Source organism: Triturus cristatus, chromosome 1_2 (genome assembly GCF_964204655.1).
Source record: "Triturus cristatus chromosome 1_2, aTriCri1.1, whole genome shotgun sequence".
In the NCBI taxonomy this organism is placed as follows: Eukaryota; Metazoa; Chordata; class Amphibia; order Caudata; family Salamandridae; genus Triturus; species Triturus cristatus.
Window position 1 is genome coordinate 220397023 of NC_140580.1, and position 25919 is coordinate 220422941.

The 25919-nt window shown below is 40.7% G+C and overlaps 1 protein-coding gene across 8 annotated transcripts in view; it reads right to left on the bottom strand.

The window, feature by feature from the left end:
• Window positions 1-25919, bottom strand: part of USP54 (ubiquitin specific peptidase 54) — a 1650598-nt gene that overhangs the window by 568795 nt on the left and 1055884 nt on the right. The gene's annotated exons all lie outside the window — the stretch shown is intronic.

The window sequence follows — 25919 nt, forward strand, 5'->3', positions numbered from 1 at the left end:
TATGTTGAAGTTTGTTTCTTTTAATACAAATGGTCTTAATAATGTTCGAAAAAAAAATGCTATTGAATGTTGGCTTAAAAATCTAAACCCGGATATTATCTATTTACAAGAGACCCATTATAAAGATCAGGATGACTCAGATAAAATTTTGAAGAACTGGGCCGGCCAAAGGATATCCTCATCAACTGGACTGGCTCAGAGAGGAGTATGCATATTAATAGGAAAACACGTAGGTTTTACTCTGGCTGGTACAGTCATAGACCACAAAGGTAGATGGGCAATCGCACACGGTAAATTAAACAATATAGATATAATTCTTGCTACAATGTATGCACCAATTTTAGATAACTCTTTGCCATTCCTACAGTTAAAGAACGCCATAACAGGGCTGCCTGGGTTAATCCTATGGGGGGGAGATTTTAATTTCCTCCAGAATCCTTCATTGGACTCCTCCAAAAAAGATCGCCGGCAAAATAAACCCCAAACTGCTTTGGCTATCCAAACTTGTAAATTAGATCTTGACATTATGGATCATTGGCGATTCTCCAACCCTGTTAAACGAGAATATTCATGCCATTCAGCAAAGTATAATTCTGCATCCAGACTAGATTTTTTTTTAACCTCTCATGATTTAGAGCTATATAATTATGTACATCTGTTTAATGCTTTCTCTGATCACGCGGCAGTCTGCATGGAGGTAAAGTTGGGATTACAAGACATAAGCCCTTCTAGAAGATGGTTTTTTAATAATCTCAACCTTCTTGACCCTAAATGGTGTACAGACATTGAAGAATTTATCGAGCAGTTTTTTACACAGAATAGAGGTACTGCCCCATTAAATACGATTTGGGACGCATTCAAGGCTACACTTCGCGGGTTAATAACATCTAAAGAAATACCAAAGCAGAAGGCAAGAAAGGAGGAGAAAATAAAAGTTCAAACTGATCTCACGGAGGCAACCCAAGAACACTACAGGGTCAGATCAATGCACTCTGGGCAAAAACTTTACGAGGCTAAGAGCAGGATGAGGGATTTTTATTATTTTCTAGGTGAAACTAATAGTAATCTCTATGCCCAGAAGATCTATGAGGAGAGCGAATACACAGGAAAGCTCTTGGCCTGGCAAGCTAAAGAAAAGCAGGCTCGTAATAGAATAGATCAATTAATCAATCCCATCACTAAATTGTATGCTAGGACCACAGCCTCTATTGGTGAGCTGTTTATAAAACACTATGAGGGAATCTATCAAGCGACTGAAGGGGCCTCATCTGTCTCCATTGGGGAGTTCTTAGAGCAACTGATAATACCGAAATTAGATGATGGGGGCAAGAAATGCCTCACAGAGGACTTCTCACTGTTAGAATTAGATGAGGTGATTAGCTCCCTCCCCAACGGTAAGGCTAACGGTGACGATGGTCTTCCGATTGAATTTTTTTAAAAATTTGAAGGAACCCTACATAAAGAATTGTTACTTTTACTAAATGACCTACTCCAAGGAGGCTCCCCACCAGACTCTTTCCATTCAGCTGTGGTGGTTAGCATTTTAAAAAAAGGAAAGGACAAGGAGAATATAAATTCATATAGACCCATAAGTCTCCTAAATACAGATTATAACATTTTTACAAAACTTTTAGCAAACCGATTGAATAAAATAGTGGGATATCTGGTAGCTAACGACCAGTGTGGTTTTATTGCAGGCAGGCACCTCCATTCAAACACGAAGTTTGTATTGGAGGCACTAGATTTTTTTTAAAACTAATAAAGTGAAGGCTCAAATATGGCTTTTAGACGCGGAGAAGGCCTTCGATCTAGTGTCATGGGACTGCCTTTTTGCTATTTTGCACAGCTTTAATTTCCCTGAGGCTTTTATCATTCTTTCAAAACATCTATATATGGATTCTAGGGCACAGATTATCATCAACAATTCTCATATTGGGACATGTCTGGTCACTAGAGGCACGCGACAAGGTTGCCCCCTGTCGCCAATTTTATTCGCGTTATTTATCGAACCTTTGGCGATTGCGATCAGGAAAATACGGACCGACATAGTCCCAGTAGCTGGCATGACTAATATAAAATTATACGCCGATGATATTGCCCTTTTTTTTAGACTCTAAACCCTCTAGTCAATTGAAAATTTTACAAATAATCTCGGATTTCCAAAAACTAGGGGGGTTATAAAATTAATGTTAACAAGACTGAAATTATTTTAGTAAACTGCACTGTAGACACTTTAATACCAGAAGTCAGGCAAATATATAACCCATCCCCAAAGAGGTATTTGGGAATATTTATATCGGATAATCTGGAAGATCTGTTTCTATTGAACTTTCCACCTCTGTTAAAAATGGTTGGGTCTCTTTTAGATCGTTGGAATCCAATTACCCTGTCCTTAATGGGGCGAGCAGCATTAATACGAATGTCGGTTTTGCCTCTTTTTAATTTTTTGTTTGACGCCGCACCTTGTGCAATCCAGGTCTCTTTTTTTAATAGAGTGGACGCCCTGATCTCCTTCTTTCTCTGGGCTAAAAAATCTCCTAGGCTTGCACGTGACACTTTATACCTTCCTTTTGCACAAGGAGGGTTGTCCCTTCCAAATATTAGAGGAGAATATTTTGCATCCTTTGCAAAATTTGTTTTAGATTTTTTTTTTCTGCAGACACTAACGAGGCAGACAATTTTTTTATGAAGAGGATGCTGTCAGAAGTAAAAATAATTGATCCGATTAGAACCACAAAAGACCCAAAGAAAGTTCGCTACAAGTTCCTTCAGTGGATTTTCAAACAGAAAACTCAGTTTTTGAAATTTTACTCTATTCCTAGAATAAGTAATACAACAGATTTGAACAACTTTAACTCTGGAGAAGAGGGAGGTATGGATAGTAAAATATTAAATCTCTGGAAAGAAAATGGGTTTGTGAAGATTGAAGACTTCCTTACCGGAAATAGGTGGAAATCATGGGATGAAATCTCCAGGCAGGTACATCATTCTTATTCCACCTTGAATTGGTCCTTCTGTATGTTCAATCCAAAGCTTAGAGAGTTGGATATAGGAAATCTATACCACAAAGAAAATATCTCAACAGCTTTGAATAATAAAATTCCAAAAAGATGAGTATCTGGATTAAATTATTAAAAGAGGACAAAGGGCTGGTATTCTCTAATAGGATCATTGAGAGGTGGAACAAGAGGGAAAATATTGAAATTAATAAGCTTGTATGGGATAAGAATTTTCCGTGGCGCGAATTTTAGACGTATGCAATTTTACAATAAATGGTTGATTTATAGAACCCCCTCCTATCTCCATAGTATCTTCCCTCTAGTTGTTGATAAATGTTTCCGGTGTAAGGAGAAAGGGAACTGGAAACATATTGTCTGGGAATGTCCTAAAATTCAGCCATTTTGGAAGGAAATTGAAAAATACCTCTCCCTTGAGCTCAAAGCCATTATAATATTTGACGACTTAGTCCCTGTACTAGGTTGCTCTGCGAACCATACTCCATATGACGAGTCCCTTTTCATAGCCTCTTTAATAGCCAAATCCCTTATTTTGCAGTCCTGGAAAACCGATCAAGTACCAACTCTTCAGGCTTGGAAGGCAAAATTACTACGAATCCAGGGCAGGGAAAGAAAATACGCATTGAGATCAGGGGCACTCAAGAAATATGAGAAGTTTTGGAGTGTGTTTGAAACGTAGTCTTTTTTTGGTGTATTTTCTGACAGCATTCAATTTTAACTATATTATCTTAACTAATAGTGTGCTAGACTGCCTCCCATTATGCATTTTGCGCTTTACAATTGCACAGTGTACTTTATAATTAGGATTTGAATTGTTGAAACTCGTTTGAGTTTATATATATATATATATATTTTTTTTTTATTATTATTTATTTAATTTTTTTTTTCTTTTTTTGCACTCTATAATCAAGCTCCAAGTTGATGAAATTTGAAAATGTCTTTTTACCTACGTGCCTTGTACTGTATTAATTCTATTACAATTGTACTTTGTATTGTTTATTCTGTTTTTATGAACTCTCAATAAAAAGAATTAAAAAAAAAAAAAACTATTTGTGAAGAGCCACAAGTTGATGCCGCTATTCATTGTATTTTGCGGGGCCATTCCCTTGCGATGCTAACTTTTCCACCGCTAACCTAATGAAGGTCAACCTTTGGGTGAGTGAGGGTTCTCGTCTTTAAAAGACTAATGCCCTCCCCCTTCACCATGCACTAACATTAAGGTCAATTGTTTGAGAGAATAGAGAACATCCTGATATCTTATGGGAGTATAAACCTAATGAAGGTGTCATAAATGCAAATGCACTTCAAAAATATTAGCGATTTTAAGCACAAATCCAATTAACAGCCACAAGATTACTACACAGTCTCCCCAAATACCCTATGGCAGCTTATATGTGAAGTGTGTTTTTGGACGACCGATTCCAGTGAGGAAATGAGAGGAGACCAAGGAGGCCCCAATGATGGCTGGCCTAGGTCTTACTAACTGAACTGTATGGCAGGACAGGGCCATAGAAACTTGAAGTGCTCATTCAGCAAGAGAAAGGAGGGAAGATGAGAAAAGTGGGGCTAGAATCCTCACACAAGCCTTTGATGCTCAATATTGACCGGCCTTTGATGGCCATATGTTCATGCAGACTGACATTCCAGACTCATATAGACTGGTCTATGTTACGTTATTTATTGTTGAATGGCTGTTCCCAGACTGAGTCAAGTTTATCTCGAATAGGACATTCTATGTATTCAGGAAACCTGGTGTACCAAACAGATACATGTGGAAGGGTATTCATCATATTTTTCCGAAGCATTACCAACACAGGCTGGGCGGGCAAAAAATCTCAATAACTGTTAAAAAAAACTCCTATCCAGATCCACTTTGTCATATACTATGGTTGAAGAAAGAGGGCAAGAGTGATGTGGTCTTAGTAAACTTTTACAACAATATCTTTGACTGTACATGTAATAGAGTGGTATTGGCACTTGATCTCTGTCTGGAGTCCTTTTTAAATAGCTTAGATTTTAATTTTATACTACTATGGGCAGGAGACTTTAACCTACAGGCCTGTGCACTTTCTGATACCCTGGTATGTGGATGTTTCGGTCAACAGGGGACCCAGGGTGATCATTTCTGTCACAATGCGTATGGTGAAGCCCTGAATCACATTATTGTTAAATATGAATTACAGTTTTAAGATGTGACAGTGGTATTAATGGAGAACAACTCCCAACCTTTAAAGGGAGGAATTTAACTATACTATTGATCACATATTGATATCTGCGGCACCTAATTCCCCATGAAATGAAAAGAAATTAAATTACTTTTATTTGATTTGGTTTAAATCATAAAAGGGGGGCACATCCACCAATATGCACAAAATACAAGACCGATTATATCAATACGTTAATTAACATGAATCTTGTTAAAATTTGCATTAAAACAAGTTAAAAAGGAGTACACTAGGACCTATTCGTAGCCAGCCATGCTGTGGGGAGCAGGCTTATTGTGGGATTCAGCTTGATCTGCACACCAAATCACAATCTAAAAGTGGCCCTGAAATGGAGGACAACTATGATTGACAGATTTCCCCCCCCCCCAAAATGTACTCTTTTTGTTTTTTATAAAAGGTCAAATTATGTTCCATTTATAAGGTGCTGATACTAGTGATAGAAATGGCTTGGTGATCTAAAAAGAAGACTAGTACCATCGATAAAATCCAGTAATTGTCCAGGATAAAGTGCTTGGTGCTGTAAAAAAATAGACTGCAAAAAATTTCATTTGCACTTTATCTAAGATGGAAACTAGTACCCTTGGTAATTTCCTGTTGTTTCGCCAAGGTAAAGTGTGTGGTGCTGTAAGTGAATGGACTACTAAATGTTAATTGCACTTTATCACCTTGCATCCCCAGCTGGTTCGAAGTGGCTGTCGCTCTTTTCTAGTTCCTTTGCTGCTATACTCAGAAATGTTATTGCCTTACAAGCCAGTTGTACTGTCGAGCCTCCTAGGCATTTTATTACAGCGGTTCTGCAAGTCCTTATTTGTTCTTTTTTCAATAATGGCTGCAGAAGGGCTTTCCGTATGGGTAGTAATGCCGGATAAATACATAGTAGTTGGAGTAATGACTCTTCTCCTTGGCCATAAAGGTGGCATTCCATTGTGGGCCAAGCCCGTTTCCATTTTGGAGTAAGATCTTTTGATGAATACACACCCAGTCTTAGTAAAATCAGTTTCCGTATTTTTGGATTTGCGAAATGTTCTGTCAGGTATGGTTGGGGTTTTAGCTTTTTATATGTTGGCATTACCATCCAGGCTTTTGAAGTCAAGGAGGGATTGTAGCTCGATGGTTTTGTTAACTACTTGTTTGAATTCAGGGTAAGACGATATTGTATTCCAAGCGTCCTCTAGTTTTAGAGCTGCAATGGATTGTTTTAGGGAAAAGCAAACTCTGTTAGTCGATCTGGATTGCTTTTCAACCTCCAGCCAGCAATAGTGTGCTAAAGAATCTTCCTCTGCTGCCCTCATTCTCCAATAGTCTTTGGCAAGTGCCCATTGTCTTGTTGGAATCTGATTTTTTAACCCAAATTCCAGTCTGATCAAGGCTTGTGGAATATAGCGCGGGATTAAAAAGAGATTTTTAAAGAGGCTGGTTTGGGCAGTATTTAAGGTTGTTGCATCCTTTGTGTTCAGAGGTTCAGAACCATACGTGATTGATGGCAAGAATTTTGCCGCCACGACTGTTAATAAGTGTGTTGTTGAAATGTCGGTCCGTTTTTTTTGCAAGATTTTAAATGCGAATAATAGCTGTTTTGCTTCGACTTTCCCTAGTTCTAGATGTTGCTTGAAACTGAGGTGTTGATCTAGCAGTACCCCCAGATTTTTGTATGTTCCCACCTGGTCCAGGGGGTCGCTGTTTAAGGTCCAGGTGAATTTTGGTTGTTTTTTACGTGAGTTTGCAAAACACATAACCTTTGTTTTCCGAAAATGTATGACTAGTTGGACTGAAGCTGTGTATAGTGCTAGTTGATTTATCAAGCGCTGTAGTCCTATGGGCGTTTGAGAGAGCAATACGATATTGTCAGCTTATTGCAGGCTTGTTGTTCCAACGTTGCCCAGTTTTGGGGTGTCCCCTAGTGTTAGGCTAAGGTTATTGTTTAGGTCGGCTGTATAGATGTTGAATAAACAGGGAGCCAAAACACACCCCTGTTTTAAGCCATTTACGGTTGTGATTTTGTTTGTTAGACTTTGACCATCCCCCATTTTGTTTGGACCCATGTTTTTGAGTAAAGATTGATGATTGCGTCTAACAGTTTTGTGGGGGCTCCCCAATACTTAATTTTAGCCCATAGTATGGATCTAGGGACCTTATCAAAAGCTGCTTTGAGATCTACAAAACAGGTGTAGAAAACGTTTGAATTAACTATTGCTTTATTGGCCAAGAGCGTGACAGTTGATAAATTTGTTAGGGTGCCCATCCCGGCTCGAAGGCCTGTTTGCGTGTTAGGGATCAGTTTTGTGTGATTGACCCAGTCCTCTAGATCTTTCAGCAGAATTGTTGAATAGATTTTAGCCTCACCATCAATAAGGGCGATTAATCTGTAGTTGGAAGGATCGGAACGAGCCCCTGATTTATGTATTGGTTGCAGGATACTTCCTCGCCATGAATCTGGGATGGTGCAGGTCTCTAGTGTGTATGCAAACAGTGAGGTTAAGTGCACGGACCAGAATGCTGGGTCTTTTTTAAATAAGGCGTTTGGCAAACCATTTGGTCCCGGGCCCCATCAGATCTTTGTTTTTTTATGGCATACAAAACCTGTTTTTGTGTGATCTGTAGATGGTAGTCTTGAGGGCCGGGCCTTGATGTTTCAAGTGAGCATAGATGAGAATTAGCTTCTGACTGGTTGATTTGAAGGTGGGGGTGAGTTATCAGTTTTGGTGTATAGGTCATAGGCTCTATTCTTTGATTACTTCTTGATGTTGGGGACTGGGAGTTCAGTCCTGGAGTGATGGTCGTCCGGGTCCCTTTGTTTAGAATGGTCTTATTGATCCTTGTCTCCTTCGATGTTTTGTTTTTGACGGAGGTTCCTGAGAGGGTACGAATGTTAAATGTGGTCTTTATGTGCACTCTTCACATGTGTTCCGTTATATCAGAATTAAAGTGCCTAATCTTTCCATTTGTTAGAAGAATAATGAGTGCCCAAAACTGTTTTGAATTTTGTTGCTTGCTGACAAAGAATTTTCGTCCAGAATTGCTCCTAGTAGGATTGCTTTGCTGCTCTAATCTCTTTTTTTTAGTTTTTTTTTCATCTGTTCAATTGTTGTCAAGGTCTGCTGGGCATGTAGGGGTCCCTGAGTTCTCAAAAGTCTATGAAATTTGTTTAGTTGTCTTTTTTTTATCCTTAAAATGTGTGTGTACCAGGCTGCCCCGGTGGTCGCAAACGATTTTTGGCTTTTAGAGTTGTTAGAAAATGTTATGTTTAATCTTTTGACGAAAGTCTTGCAAGCTTCTGTCCCTAAAGGTTTTGTATCATGAGGTGTCAGTAGAGCAAAACATGACTCCATGATTCCATCTTCATTGTTTTTATTCCATGTTAGCTGTTTTAGATTATATAGTTGGGTTGCTAGTGTGAGGGCACTTGCTGGCTAAGTTCTTTCTTGCAAGTTAGTTAATCTGAAGTACTGAGGGTAATGGTCCCTGTATGCTCTTTCCCTTATTTGGAAATTTGATATAAGAGGGAATAAGTTGGGATCTACTAAAGTGAAGTCAATAGTTGATCTTTATTTAGCTGTTACTCTTGTAAAAGCTGCTGGGCTGTCCTGTGGGCTTCTTCCATTTAAGGTGAACAGTGAGAGCTTGCCCATTAATGCAGCACATCTCTTACCCAATGTATTGCATCTAGATGAGTTGCCCTGTCTGGCCTGCATGTATGATGGTAGATTTCCTTCTTGGGCTTGCATTAGGTTCATATTGAAATCCCCAGACAATATGATGTTGGCGTGCAAGTAGGTGCGTTTTAAAACTCTGAGTGCAGCGGACAGTTGTTGGATGTTTCTCCCCTTCTGCTTATGAGCGGGATGGATGTAGATATTCAAGATTAACAAGGTGCTAGATGACGGGGCATCAGGTTTTGTGCATTGCATCCAAGGGAAATCTAGGTCAATTTCCTCAACTTTCCTGAGGATGTCTGTTGAGATGCAAGTCGATAGACCACCTTTTGGTATGCCGTGGTTTGCCTCCTTTATTGCTGGGTTAAGGTGTTTTTTGTAACCTACTTTTGGGGTAATTCCCGAAGTGGCATGCCACTCATTAGCACGGCGACCCTTAGTGTCCATAACCTGATATCATTATCGCTAGATTTTTTGGGCAACTGGCATGACTCATTTAATACAGTTAACAATATCATCGCTAGTAGGCCTAATGGAGTAAGAATTAAGTGGGAAGGCACTAACCCTACCATTATGCAAAAGAAAATTTTCCAAGAGAACTTTAAGAGAATTGAATATTGTCTTCAGGAGAGCATTTCACCAAATGTATTAGTAAAGGAATTTAACGAAATCTCTAGCTGTATAAAATCGCTCTTGACCAGCCATCCTACTAGAGCAGGGGCCACTAATAGGGGATGGTTCGACCCTGCCTGCACTAAAGCACATCAAGCTCTTAAACATGCCCTGAATAATTCCCCACATGATACCATCTTTATTAAAACACTGCGTCTTCAATATAAATAGGCTCTGGTTGCAAGGAAATAAATACTACAAGATAAAGCATGGGTTAACCTTGCCCTTGCGGCAGAGGCAAAGAACACCAAGCTGTTTTGGAACACAGTGAATGCGCAGTTTTTAAACAACAAAGACATACCAGTGTTCAGCTGTAATGTCACTGTGATAGCTGGGTAGCCCATTTCTCTGACATCTTTAGACAGAACAGTGAGGACCTACCTGGGCTGGAAGCTGATTTGGGGGTAGCTAAGCTTGAAATCTCTTTGGAAGAAGTTATGCTAGCTCTGCAGGCTAGCGCAGGGGAGAGGGCCCCGGGACCAGATGGAGTTCCAGTTGATGTATACAAATCTGCCCTAGATCTCTGGGGACCAATTCTAGTTAGGGTTCTTAATACCGCAACTACCGACTGTATCACATCTTCCTAGGACACATCTATTATCCCAATATATAAAAAAGGGGATAGAGCTGATCCAAAAAACTAACTAAACTAACCCCTGTGCAATATTGTTTCCGGAAACACATGGGGACGGTAGAACAGTGTATCAATCTTGAGCTCTGTAGCTAGTTATATATAATACCCCTAATGGATATACTTTAGGCCAACATGTTTCGTGCTATCTCACGGTCTCTGGAGGAGATCCAAAGCTCTTCTTCAGGACCAATCAATAAAGTAATTTAGGAAAGAAAGATGAGTCCAATGGCCTGAATTAATCTAGTGCCACTAGAGAAGTCAAGGAGTAGTACTCTGGAATAGACATTGGTGTTGTGATTAGATGTACAGCTACTTGTTTTAAAGTTTACGTTTCTTGCGGTCGCCATCTTGGGATGGTGTATTATCTGAAGTTATTGTCTCATTCTTAGTTATCGTGTTAGTTTCATGGGAGGTTATGAAACACTTCGCTATTGGTGGGGTCATTTTTGTATTCCTCATGAGAAGGTGATGGGCACCTTATTGTCATTCTATGTGAATATGCATAATGTACAATGTGCCAAAACATGTCAATGGCTACAGATTAGACATAGTTACGTGAGTCCTCACAAGGTTGTCCTTGTAAACGCTTTTGTGGGTTGCTGGTGTAAAGGCATTTTGTCAGGGACATAAGTGGGGCATACATGTAGAGGTTCTTTCATGTAGGTAGGTGGTATGACAGAGGCTGTCTGTGGAGTTCTGTTACCTTGACCAATACAATGGTACCTGTTGATTTAGGGTTGATGTTAAGGAAATAAGTGGCGTCACTGAGAATTTTCTGTGGGGTTATAACACTTAAATCCAGGGGATCTCATCATTGAGGCCCCGGATGTCCGTCTGCAAACGGTGGACCCACCTTTGTTATTTCTGGAATAGTGTTCTTGTACTCCACAAGGGGTTGGACTCTATAATCATTCAAATGACCTGCTCTGGTGTATGTCCTTCCTCAATATAGTGTGTGCTCATTTTTGTTGTGCCCCGGTTGCAACAAATGTTGCTTCTGTGTTCGTTAATTAGTATTCTCACAGGTCTGGTGGTCATTCCCACATAGACAAGGTTGCAGGGGCACTTCACCATGTACACACAATTTTTCATATTGCAGTTGGTGTGTCTGTGTTGTGTTTAATCTAGGTCTCCAAATTGTAGATTTTTTGTGTGGGTAATAGTTTACAAACATTACAGGTACCGCAGGGGTAATGCCCTTTTACAGTCGGTAACCCACATAATGTGGTTTGGTCTTCTTTCACTTTGTTCTGTGGTCTTGTATGGACTATGAGATCTTTTATGTTTTGTGTACGTTTTAACGCAAATCTTGGACACTCCATATTCATGTCACCTGCATTGACAATGTGCCAATGTTTCAGCAGAATGTTTTTGATTTGGTTTGAGTGGGCTGTGAAGGTGGTCACCCACGTGATTACTTCATCCTTTGTCTTCTGATGTGTTTCCAAAAGTGCCTCACGATGCTTATTGCGTTGCCCGTCCTTGCTGTTTTTATAATTTTCTGGGGTTAGTTCCTTCTCTCCAGATTCTTACTCAGTTGTTCTGCTTGTACTTCATAATCCTGGGTGGTACTACAATTCCTTCTCAGCCTCAGAAATTGGCCATACGGGAGATTCTCTCTCAAGGATTTGGTATGGTGACTATGGTATGGCAATAAACTGTTCCTGTCAGTGGGTTTCCTGTAGGTTTTAGTGGACAGCTTCCCATCTTTCAAAGTGATCAAAAGGTCCAGAAAGGGCATTTCTTTTGCTGAGATGGATAGAGTGAAATTCAGGAATAGATCCTGTTGGTTAATCCATGAATGGAATTCTTTGTAGCGTTCCTCTGTGCCTGTCCATAGAACCAGTATATCGTCTATGTAACGTTTCAAGAGAACTATAACAGAATTGAATATTGTCTTCAGGAAAGCATTTTACCAGATTTATTAGTAAATGAATTTAATTAAATCTCTAGCTGTATAATAAAATCGCTCTTGACCCGCCATCCTACAAGAGCAGGGGTCACTAATAGGGAATGGTTCAACCCTTCCTGCACTAAAGCACATCAAGCTCTTAAACATGCCCTGAATAATCCCCCACAGGATACCATGATTATTAAAACACTGCGTCTTCAATATAAACAGGCTCTGGTCGCAAGGAAAAAATACTACAAGATAAAGCATGGGTTAAACTTGCCCTTGCGGCAGAGACAAAGAACACCAAGCTGTTTTGGAACACAGTGAATGCGCCGTTTTTAAATAGCAAAGACATACCAGTGTTCAGCTGTAATGTCCCCTGCGATAGTTGATTTGGGGGTAGCTAAGCTTGAAATCTCTTTGGAAGAAGTTATGCTAGCTCTGCAAGCTAGCGCCATGGGGTGGGCCCCGGGTCCAGATGGAGTTCCAGTGGATGTATACAAATCTGCCCCAGATCTCTGGGGGCCAATTCTAGTTAGGGTTTTTAATACCGCAACTACTGACTGTATCACATCTTCCTAGGAGACATCTATTATTATCCCAATATATAAAAAAGGGGATAGAGCTGATCCAAAAATCTACCGCCTAATCTCACTTTTAGACTCTTCGATGAAGCTAATGAGTAGAGTCATGCTATCAAGGTTAGAGGACTGGACAAAGGAACAATTGATCCTAACCCCAGCGCAATATGGTTTCCGGAAACACACGGGGACGGTAGAACAGTGTTTCAATCTTGAGCTCTGTAGCTAGTTATATAGTATACCCCTAATGGATATACTTTAGGCCAACATGTTTCGTGCTATCTCACGGTCTCTGGAGGAGATCCAAAGCGCTTCTTCAGGACCAATCAATAAAGTCATTTAGGAAAGAAAGATGAGTCCAATGGTCTGAATTAATCTAGTGCCACTAGAGAAGTCAAGGAGTAGTACTCTGACAAAAGTAAGAAAGTACAATAGTGTCAAGGGTATTTTTTTTAAAAGGTGTGACATTAATCTGTAATCAGACCTGGATCTCCCATTGGGTGGCCAAGTGCTCGTGATAGTCTGCATCATACTTTTTAGCAAACGATCTGTGTGGCTATGAGTGAGGTATGCGAAACATACATACAAACATATGTATAGCTTGACGAACAAACAGTTTAAAAACATGAGGTGTTCTTTTATGTCCCTGGCATTTGCGTCAAATTGGTGGGGCATTTGTACAGGCAAACTCATATCCATATACATATGCTGCCATGGTTTTAGTAGCGACTATTGTGCAGGTATTAAAAATATATATACTACAGTTAGGCAAACAATACTGCTAGGCTCCCCATTGATGGCAAACCTCAGATCACTGTGTTAGTATCGTTACTGACAAGCATTCTCACCCCTTGAGAACGGGGATGTTGCCCCATGAGAATCAGTCTGTGGGTCACTCAAGACCTAAAGGGATAGAGATGTGGCAAAGGCGGTTTCAGTAAAAGGACAGCGTTGCCTTTTGCCAGCCTCTCGCTGCTGTTGCCCAACATTCCACTCACTGTTACTCGAGAGTCAAGGAGCGTTACACCTGTAGACCTCATGCCCTCTCCGCTGCAAAAAAGCAAGTGTGCCAGTGCTCTGTTTTTAAAGGATGGCGGGCGTTTCCGGTCACATGTCTATGTGCTGAGTAATGCGCCTGATTGCCAAGTGGCTATGTCGAAAAATGCACCATCTTAGAGGGAAATTCAGGAATGGATCCTGTTGGTTAATCCATGAATGGAATTCTTTGTAGCATTCCTCTGTGCCTGTCCATAGAACCAGTATATCATCTATGTAACGTTTCCATTTCTTTATAGCCTTACGGAAAGGGTTTGTCTCTGTTAAGATATGTAGAGCCTCGAAATGTGCCATATACAAACATGCTAGGCTAGGCGCAATTGTGCTGCCCATGCATGTCCTGTGGATTTGGTGGAAGAACTGATTCTAGAACTTGAAAAAGTTGTTTTCCAAAGCTAGTTCCGTACATTCCATGATGAAATTGATTGGTAAGGACGTGATGGAGGCTGTGGTTCTCAAGGTCTCATCTATCACTCTGATCGTCGCTTCTTGTGGGATGTTGGTATATAAAGCTTCGACATCTAGAGTGACCAGTAAAGTAATCTCTTCGGGTTCCGAGGTGTTCTCAATGAGGCAGATGGTTTCCTTGGTGTCTTTTAAAAAAGATGGTGTTCTTTGGACCAAAGGTCATAGAAAATGATCGCAATATTGGCTCAGTGGTTCCAGGATAGAGTTGATCCCCGATATTATGGGCCTACCCGGTGGTGGCATTATGTTCTTATGTATCTTGGGTAAGACATAGAAGTATGGCACAGTGGGTTTCGTGTTCACTAGGCAATCTGCTTCGTTCTGTGTTACACAGCCATTTGATACCGTGAGATAGCGCTAAACATGTTGGCCTAAAGTATATCCATTAGGGTTATACTATATAACTAGCTACAGAGGGACATAACATCCCTCACAGCAGCACTAATTTCTTTGCACTTTTTTAACACTGACAGAGGGATCACCTCTTTAAGGACTTCACTGCCACTTACCCCCACAGCTTTATCAAAAGATCTCTGAAAAAGTTACCCTTCAGGGGACCCGTATGGCATTGCAGCGCCGGCCCGACAAGGAGCACCAGCCCAATAATGAAGCAGGACATCCTTCGGGGTGTGTGAGGGCATCATGATAAGGACACACTGTCCCCCACTCATAGAGTAGCAGAACGACATTAGTTATCTCTCCCTCTCTCAGCCCCTTCTTACTTCTAGGAACTTTGACTCTAGTCTGTTTAAAATATCTACCTGGGAGCATGAGTCACTGGACCTCCCAATCTCTCGCCGTGTACCCCCTCTTTGTTTAAATAGTGCTTATAAAATCTTGAGCTCCTAATAGGGAAATATTCTAGAGGCAAACCAGGAGCTCTTTATCTTTGCTTTGCAGATCTGAACAGCGCCTTTGACTTGGTAGATTACAATCTATTATGGGTAACTTTGCTCTCATTAGGTGCACTCAGACCCATTGAGGGGTTTCTATCATGGCTTTATGAGAAACTAACTAGTCAGGTACGTTTTAAACCACAGGGGGAATGTACACCGAAATTCAAAGTGGGGCGTGGTATCCAACAGTGCTGTGTCTTGGCACCTCTGTTTTCTCTATTTATTAATGGGGTGGACAAACATTTATAGACAGTACAGGCGATACACCTATGGCTGCTGGGCAACCAACACTAGTGCTGCTCTATGTAGATGATGCAGTACTTTTAGCTAGAACACCACTGGCCCTGTAGAAATTGATGAATGCCTTTGGGGAATATATGGCTTCTAAAAAAAAGTGTCATAAATAAAACCAAAACGTTTACTATGATATGTAGCCAAAGACGAAAACTCTGTAGAACCCCCCTTTCTATATTGACAATACCCGAATTGCCTCAGTTACTTCCTTTTGTTATTTGGGCATCTCATTGACAGGAAATGGCCCTTGGCAACAAAACATGTTAAATACCAGAGCCAAAATGAGTAGGGGTTCAAAGGGGATTTTTAAATTTGCTTCTAAACTGGGTAGTAGACCCATCCGAGAAATGGTTGCCATCTATAATGCTAAAGGTGTGCCAACTGCAACATATGGGGCAGACCTCTGGGGCTATATAAATAGCAACCTATTACAAACAGAGGAAAATACAATTTTAAAACTAGTGTTATGCTTGCCACCCTGTGCATCTGATAGTACACAATGAGGTAGGTCAGCGGATCCTTGAAGACCAATTATTGGTGAAACCCCTCTTATTATGAACATCGATCTGGACAAGGGAAGAGACTAGTTTCACCAGAAACATCATTCTCGACTGCTTAACCATGGATAAGGCTTTAAATATACCCTGGTTATCTTATATCGACTCTTGCCTGGGTAAATTATTTAAATTGTCAATTTGGTCTGATCCTATTCTGTTTACATCATCATCTAAGAATAGGACTAAAAGTATATTCATTTCAAACAGGCAAGATCAACATGAGTCAGGCAACGAGTTTAAATCATCAGTCGTATTGTATAAGTCACTGGATAAGGAGGAGGGAGATAACAATTACTTGGTCTCCGTAACTATCACTCAGCATAGATTTGTTTTAACAAGGCTGAGATGTGGAATAGTGCATCACCTTGTTTTTTTTTCCTCCATGAGATCCTGTCCCCTCAACATATATCCCTGTCCCTGCGTCGGACAAAGTAAACAGGAAACCCTGCACTTTTTATTATTTTGTAAACTGTACTGGAACCCCAGGGCATGGTATGTAAAACCTTTGTTATTAATCCGGAATATTAGATATTATAAAGTGGCTTTGAAGCATTTGGTGTAATTAGGCGATCCCTTTCTGTGCTACGATATAGTACTTTTTATATTAAGCGCAATGAAAATAAGGAAAGCTTATTATAGCGGATCATGAACCAGTTATCCCTCTTAACTTAGATGATGACTGACTATCTTTCATTGCGTTTTTTAGTAGTACTAAGATGATATGGATTTCATGATGTGCCCAGTTTTTATTGTCTATATTTTATTGTTATGTTGTTTTTACGGATGTACTTTCATGGTTGTTTTGTCTTCAACCGAATAAAGATCATGAATTGAATTGAATTGAATGGCTGTTCATGTTCGCACAGACTGGCCTTGCTCATTCATACAGAAAGTCCTCAGATGTTCATACTAACTGGTCTTCAGTCTTCATTACAGGCTGGCCTATGATCTTCACGTTGACTGGCCTGATATTCATACACATTGGACTTCGATGTTCATTCCTGGCTGGCCTTTAATATTCATTTGCAAATGTCCTTTGATTACTGTCTAACATTAGCAGCTTATTTAAGACTTGCCTTTGGTGTCAAGCAGACTGTTCGTTGATGCTCATTACTGACTGGGCCTTTGAGTTCAAGTTTGATTCAGCTTTATTTCGGCTCAGAGGACATAAAAGCATATAAAACACGTTTCTATATAAAACATAAATAATGAAAAACATAAACTGGACCTTTGATATTCCTACAAACTGGAACTTTGCTGCCCACTACAGACCGTGTCGCATCGCAGACGTTCCTCTGATGTTGATAAAGACTGGCCTTTCAGGCACATAGAGAATTTCTCCAACGTTTACCACTGACTGGCTTATGATCTTCATACAGAACGGAACTCTGATGCTGATAACAGTCTGGCCTACATTCGAATATAGACAGGTTTTGGTGTTCAGTAAAGAGTGGTGTTAAAACATAATGCTGCATAAATGCATTAATTAGAGATGTCAACACTGAGGCTGTGCAAATGTGCAATAAAGAATCTCACTTAATAATATTCGTTTTTGACCAGTAACTAGATAGGTAAATATATTAAGCCAGGGAATTGTTTTATTGTGGAGTACGGCTACTATTACTGCTTGAATGCTGGTTCTGGCTGGACCTCTATGTCATGATTTGTATAGAGGAAAGGTATATGCCCTGACCTAATTACATGTACCTATTGCTAATGGAATAAAATAGACTAAAAAATTCAGACCATAGTGATTATACGATACAAAAGTTCAGTGCTCCCAAAAAGTGCTATGTGCTGTATGGTAGGACTAAAAAACCTTACCTGTTTAATAAAGTGCTAGTGCTAAAAAATTTAATAAATATTAAGACTATGGGTTAAAAAACAATGAAGTACAAAAAAGATAACAGCAGCTGAGGAACTATATATACTTGAAATCTGAATTGATTCATTCAGATATTGTAGTATTAAATTCCGATAGCAGCAACACATAACTCAAAGAACCAATATGGTCTACACCTGCACATGAATTAAGTCAATCATCTAATGTTACAGTTATGGGTTTGAAATGGTAGGATTAAAGTTAGAGTTGAAGTCAATGAAATCATTGATAGGGCTACCTCTGTTATTATATTATCTGATTACAGAAAGTTATGTAAGTCTTCCGTATTGTTCAGCCCTTTAGAGAATTTGCTGTCCAATTCGAGGATTATTCGGGATTCCAATTGAAGAAGGGATCACTCCCTATTGCCCCCTCTACGTGGTTTGGGTACTGATGTTATTACAAAATATCTGAGACAGTTGAGGTCATTGTTGTGTATTTGCTTGAAATGCCTGGCAACTGGATAAGTTATATCATTGTTGACAATTGCTCGAAGATGCTGTAATATCCTGACATGCACCTGTAGTTTCGTACTGCCCACTTATCTCAATCCACTGGTGCACGTCAGGACATAAACAGCAAATTCAGTTTTGCAATTGTAGTTGCCTTTAATCAGTCTGGGCTTTGAATTAAATGCGTTCATGTAACTAGAGGTATTTTCACCAAACTTGCAGGCTCTACAGCTCGAACACTTGAAAAAACCTTGTTTTGGCTGTAGCCAAATTGTACCTGAATAGATCTCTGGGCTGCTGTTTACTAACTGCGACCTCATGGAGATGCCTTTCCTAAACGTAACTGTGGGGTTATCTGATAGGTTCGGTGCCAGCACAGCATCCGTAAGTATAATGGGCCAGTTATGCTTCATAATAGATTTGATTTGCCTTTCTTGCTGGTTATATATCAGAATGAGCCTCGTGCAGTATTTTCTTGTCCTACCACTTGGGTATTTTTTTTTGTTTCTAAAAGCATTTCTCTAGTTTTCAGTTTTACTTTAGCTTGCGCTTCTCTGAGGACTGATTCACTATAGCCTCGATGTTTGAATCTCTTGATGGCCTCATGAGTGCATCTCTCGAATTCTTGTTCATTGCTGCATATTCTTTTGATTCGTAGGAGTTCCCCAAATGGTATACTCCTTACAAGATGTTTCGGATGTTTACTATTGGCGTGGAGTGTGGAATTCCCAGCTGTCACCTTTCTATGTAGGGTAGTGGCTATATGTTCATTTTTGATGAAACTTGTACCTCTAAAAATTCAATACTTCCTGTACTGATGTGTGATGTAAATTTCAAATTAACTGAATTATCGTTGATGTTATTGATAAACATGTTGGCACTTTCCACATTTCCCTGCCATACCCAAAAAACATCGTCAATATATCTGAACCAATATTTGACATGCCTATTGTACATTTCCGTGTGTATGGCCCTGAGAACCTCCCACCAGCCTACCATCAAGCAGGCATAGCTGGGAGAGAAGTAGGCTCAAATGGCAACACCCCGCAACTGTCTATACACGTCCGTACAAAACAGAAAACAAATATTGTTAAGGCACCACGATATGCATTCCAAAACATTTCATTATGTTTGTAGCATTCAACTGGTCTGGAGTCTAAAAAGTGCTTAATGGCCTTAAGTCCTGTGCAATGTTCTATACATGTGTATAGTGACTCGATATCTGGAGTTGTAAATGTCATATCTTTCTCCCATTTGATATTTTTGATCTTGTTCAGGAAATCCCCGGTGCCTCTTACATATGTAGGAAGATCTTTAACCAATCCCTGTAAAAAATAATCCACATATTGGGATATATGTTCTTCCATGCTGTTGATCGCTTTAATTATTGGACGTCCGGGGACAGGAGTAGTGTTCTTATGTATTTTTGGAATAAAATATATTATCGGAATGACTGGATGTTCCACCCATAAATATTTATATTCCTCTAGTGAAATCAAGCCATCTCGTTTGAATTGATGTAACTTTTTTTCCAGAGAGTCTTTAGCTTTATTGTATTCTTTCCAATTGGTTTTAACATAGCATGCTTGATCCATTTGTTGTCTTTTTGCTTCCTTAATATACTCTGCCTTTGGCCAGATTATTATGTTGCCACCTTTGTCACTTTTCGTAATGACCACTTCATGATTTTTCTGAGTTTCTAAGTTTCTCCATTAATTTAATATATTTATATTCATTGTATTTCTTTCTTCACTTTTTGTTATTAACTTGGTAATTAAGTTTTTCCATTTCTTCAGTCACTGTTTCGTGAAATATGTCAATTGCATCCTTCGGCATTGCCGGTATGAACGTAGATTTCGATTTGAAGGGGCTGCTCCCAGCCCCTTGTTCCGAAATATCCATGAGTCGAAGCTGTTCTTGTGTAGGAACTACCGTGGTTGGTTCATCATTTTCTATTTCCGTTGCAGCATTGTGTTCATAAGTGGTGTGCAGTAAGGGAATATCTAATACCTGTAGACCAATTTTACTGCTTTGGTTCTTTTCTTTTTCTAGGCGGTTTTCTTCCAGCCCGTTTTTTATGGTGAAGAACTTTCTCAGTTTTAGTTTGCGGATATAGCTAAATAGATCTATCCTGGTTTGCGCATAGTTAAATTCATTAGGAGGCCAATACGACAGACCTAGGCTGAACAGTTTTTTCTCCACTGGTGTTAGAACCATTGTGGATAAATTAACAATGGTTTTATCATCCATGTTGTCTATTTGCGCCAATAATTTCTTTTTGGTTTTGACTTTTGATTTTTTGCGTCGTTCTCTCCTTTTTGCATTCCTGTTTTTTCTGCTTGTTGACCTTGTTTCCGAGGTCTCAATGTATTGCGCCGGTCCGTCGCTAAAAAATCAACCTTCTCTCCTAGAGTTGTCTTTTTTCTGTACTAGTTGTGTGCGCGCTGCTGCATTCCGAACCGGTATCGCTGCTCAGGGAGGTTACATCTGAAACTGACAGCGAGTCTTTGGATGTTCCTGCATCCTGTTGCATTGTGGTATCTGTGTCCTTTGTAGTTTCTACATTAAATTTTTGTTTCTTGGCATTGACATATTTGCGGGCAAATGTATAAATGTATAAATCCGGCCCTGTTCGTAGTCGGCTAGATCATGGGCAAATGTATATACTTTGCGTGTTTTAACTCTGTCCTAATGTTTTTTAAGGTGTCCTTGGATTTCTTGTCTCGTTTTTGCAATATAGTCATTCAGCTCCAATTTGCTTAAATCCTCATTGAGTTTGTCAATTTCTTTTACGAGATCAAGACGGTCCGATTCAGCATGTTTAATGAGGATTCGGACAAGGTTCATAGATGCATCGAGGTTACTTTGTCCCCATTCTTTAAGCATACTAGGATTGGAGTTCTTAAAACTGGGCGCCAGAAGAATCCTTAGCCCTCGCGGCACTCGCCCTGCTTCCTCATACTTGATCAATGATTTATTCTCCCACCATTTGGTGACCTCGGACCTCATGCATTTGTCAAGTTTTTTCAAGAGCACTTTAGCATCAGAGTCTTTGCCGTCAGAATGCTTGCTTGCATGCTTGCTCCTGTTGTGGGGACATTCGGTAAGTTTTCAAAAAGTTTGTCGGCTACTGCCTCTCGCTCTCGGACAACTTCCTCTGACATACTCGGCTATATTAAAGTACCAGGCCTTGTGAATTAGACCGCTGGCGTTTCCTTGCAATGCCACACCTCCCCTTCTACGCAATTCCGGTGGACACTCACCGCTTAAGAATTCGTTGTTGGTGGGCCCTCCGACCCAGCCACATCCGTCTTCGTATTCGGTAGGCCAAACGGCTGCCGTAGGGGGTAGCTGCATATAGCTTTATAGAATATAAAGATTCTGCAGCACCGCTTGGACCTCTGCTGTGCTGTTGTGGACTGCTGAGTCCAAGCAGTAATGCCTGGTGAAGGTGTGTGAATTCTTCCAAGTAGCTGCACGGCAGATATCCTGGATTGACACACTAGCAAACAGTGTGGTTGATGCTATAACAGCTCTGGTAGAGTGGGCGTGCACTGTTTTCTGTAGTGACTTCCTTGCTCATTGATGGCAATAGCGAATGGTCGGGAACTCCAATGAACAATAATCTGTTTGGAAAGAGGACAACCCTTTCGTGGAGCACTATAGGCCACAAAGGGTTGAGTAGACTTACGAAAGACCTTAGTCTTCTCTAGGTAGAATTTCAAGCATCTTTTGACATTCTGCAAATCAAGAGCCTGTTCCGCTGGAGTTGTTGGATTTGGGAAGAATATTTTGAGGAGGAGAGGTTGATTTAATTGAAATTCCGAAGGGACTTTAGGAATGAACTTAGGGTTGGTGCTCAAAATCACTCTATTATCCCTAAACTGCAGAAAAGGTTCCTGAATGGTAAGAGCCTGCATTTCGCTCACCCGTCTGGCCTACATCAATGCCAGTAGCAGAGCTGCTTTCCAAGAAATAAATTTGAGATCAACTCTGTGAATGAGTTTGAAAGGGTGCTTCATGAGCTGTGAGAGGACAATATTGAGCTGCCAGAGCGGTGGAAAAGATCTGACAGGTGGAAAGACCCTGAATAGCCCTTTGAGGAATTCCTTAACAATTCTAGCTGACCATAGAGAAGGCAAAGAAGAAGACCTTCTAAAGCGAGAAATAGCTGCCAGGTGGACTTTTATGGAGGTGTGAGCCAATACAGATCTGGCCAAGTGTAAGTGGTAAGGGATAACCTCATGAGATGAAGAGGAGAAAGGGTATACATTAGATTGTTGGCAGCAAATACAAAAACGCTTCCACTTCAGCCGATAAGTCTTGTTAGTACTTTGCGCTCAGGCGCTGGAGAGTATGTCCAACAATAGGTTCAGAAGGGCAAACTCCTTGTGGTCAGGAGCCAGATTGCTAAATGAAGAGGTTTGAGGTCCGGATGCAGCACTTGGCCCTGGGACATTGACAACAGAGATTGAATCACATTCAACAGTATGTGGTGCTTCTCTGAGACTAGGAGGAGCTCTGTGAACCAGTGCTGGTATGGCCAGGAGGGGGCTATGAGGATCATCCTGCAGGGTTCGGCTTTCAGTTTCATGAGTAGCCTTGGTAGAAGAGAATTGGAGGAAAAGCATAGGCAAAAGTGCCCGACCATGTCACTGAAAATGCTTTCCTCAAGATCCCTGAAAGTGATGCCAGCTTGCAAAGAACTGGCATTTCTTGTTCTGTGGGGTTACAAAAAGGTTAAGACTTGGATTGCCCCACTGGAGAAAGATTTTGTTGAGTTGCCTTATCCATATCTCATTTGTGACATGGAGACTTTATCCTGCTGAGAGTGTCTGCTGTTGAATTCTGGTTGCCGGTAATCTGTTCTGCTCTTGAGGATACTTTGTTGTGAATTGCCCATTCACAGATGCAGTGCACTTCTAGAGAAAGAAGGCGAGATCTGTTGCCGTCCTGCTTGTTGATGTAGTGCATTATGGTTGTGTTGTCCGTCCTGATCACAATGCTGAGTTTCTTACTTTTGAAAGGAATGCCTGTAAGGCCAGATGAATTGCCTTGAGCTCCCACAAGTTGATGTGGAGATGGCGATGTGACTGCTGCCATGGGCTGCTGACCTGTAAGTCTTGAAGGAATGCTCCCCATCCCTCAAAGGAGGCATTGCTAGTAATGACGAGAGGAGAAGGAGTGGCCAGAAAAGATAGACCAACTGAGATATTCTGTCCACCAAGAGATGGCTTTGACCATATTCGGTGTGATCATGAGTAAATCATCGAAAGATCCCTCTGCTTGTAGCCAGTTTGTCTAGCACCTCTTGGAGAGGGCGCATCCTTAGACAGCAAAATAGAACAAGAGACATGCAGGATGATATCATCCCTAGGAGGGACTTGTAATGGAGAACTGAAAGAGACCTTCTTTTTTGTGTGATTTACTCTAGAGATATCAGTTTGAATTGTCTCTCGACCGAGAGAAAAGCTTTGGTGTGTGTTGTGTCGAGTGTTGCTCCTAGGAAGGTGATTGTTTTTGAAGGATTCAAGACTGGCTTCTCCGGGTTTCCGGTAAGGCCTAACTTGCTGAACAGCTCTGTGCAGGCTTCTGTTGACGTTTGAGCTGTGGACATGGATGGCGCCTTGACCAACCAATCATCCAAATAGGGATTACTTGGCGTATTTGTTTCCTTAGAAAGACTGCTACTGGGGCCAAACATTTTGTGAATATCCACGGTGCGTACTTGAGGCCAAAAGAAAGGACTCTGAATTGATAGTGGCTCCTGGGTATTGTGAATCGTAGGTACTTCCTGTGAGAGGGATGAATGGGGACATGGAAGTATGTATCCAGTAAGTCGAGGGTGGACATGTGTTCCCCTGGATTCTAGAGCAATAGAATCTCCTGCAGGGTGACCATGTGGAAGAACGGTTATTTGAGGTATATCTATGTCTATGTACTATTTCTTGTAGAGCGCATTTATCACCCGAGGGTCTCATAGCACTTTACCAGGACTCAGGAACAGACAGAAAGATGGCTAGAGAAGAAAAGAATTCAAATAGCCAGGTCTTTAGGGACTTACGGAACTTTATGTCCTCAACCTCTATTTGTAGGTGTATGGGCAATGAGTTCCAGAGGGTGAGGGCAAGGTTCGAGAAAGATTTGTTTCTGTGTTGGGATTCCTCAAGCAGAGAATAGGACATGAAGGAAATCTAGAGTATGGCAAAATTGAATAAGGTTGAGGACCCTTTGGTCTGTAGTGATATGCCAGTGACGAAGGTATGCAGATATTTTGACCCCTAACTTGATTGATGATGGATAGCAGGTGCCTGAAGGTTGTCACTGACGAGGAGTTGAATCTTTTCCTTGTCATCCTGCTCTACCTCTTGGAGTAGACCTGCTATGTGCTGCTAGTGGTGGCTGACATTGGGAGTATTGAGGACAATAGGGTTGTGACAAGTAGGTGTAAAAGGGTAACAATATTGTTGGTAGGCTCCTCTGTATGATGGAAGAACTCTTCTTTGAGCTCCTCGAAAGGGTACTTTATGATACTGAAGCATCCCCAGTGGCTCAGCTGTGTCAGTATTCGTCTTGATACTTTGAAGCGCCTCATCAAAGTGTTTGCCATAAAGGGCTTCTCCGTCAAAAGGGAGGTCAAGGATCTTGTTCTGGACCTCAGGGCGGAAGGATGTTGCTCTAAGCCAGCCCTGGTCGTGTAAAACAGCTGCACCTGCAAGTGATATAAAGCCTGTGGTTGCAATGTGCAGCGACTCCCGCTACAGCACAAAAGCCTTGTTCCTCTGTTTACCTTTTTATACTCCCACAAAGAGAGAGATTACTTTCTCAATACAATGGTTGAACGACCTATATAGAGCGGGACAGGCGTCATGGTAACCTGGCAAACTTCTGATGGATACACTGGTGGATGTCTGCAGGAGAAAACCATGGCTTTTTTCCCAAATCAAAATTGAGTTGAGAAAATACAAGTTTGACAGGACAGGAGGAATTCCAATTTGCAACAATGTCAAAGCTGTGAAGAATTACCAGTGTTGCTGTCTGGAGAGTAGCATGCCTGAAAAACGTTATCGCCTCTTTGAAGGGGAAAGTGAGTTACGCTGGTAATCAGTAAGAAGGAGGCTTTCACATGCTTCTACAGATTCTGTGCTTTAAGCACTCTTGTTTAGGAGGGTTTGATTTTAGATTCCTTAGTCATAAATGAGGTCTTTATTTTTTAACCGTTCTAATAGTGCACTACACAAAAAATAAACCAATGTGTGGAAGCTTGTGTGTCTCAAGGAAGGCAAAACATCCATACTGAATAGTCTTTGACATGGAGATGTTACCCAGTGCATCTAGATAAACAGCATCTCACAAGTCACAAGAACTCACCAGAAGGAAGTTACCCAGACATAATATCGAAGTCTGGTGATGTTCAACTGCTGATAAGTATGCACAACATTTGAGTCAAAAAGAGAGTGCACAAGAGGGAGGATTTATTATTTTAAGGGTAAATGGAACTGGAATTGTTTTTTTACAAAACACTGCTAAGAAGTAGAAACAGTGGAAAAGAGTAAACCACCCAAAAAAGGCTTGCAGCAAACACATAACTTTCACTTCTTTCTACCACTAGTTGAAAAACCAGCAACTAGGTTGGAA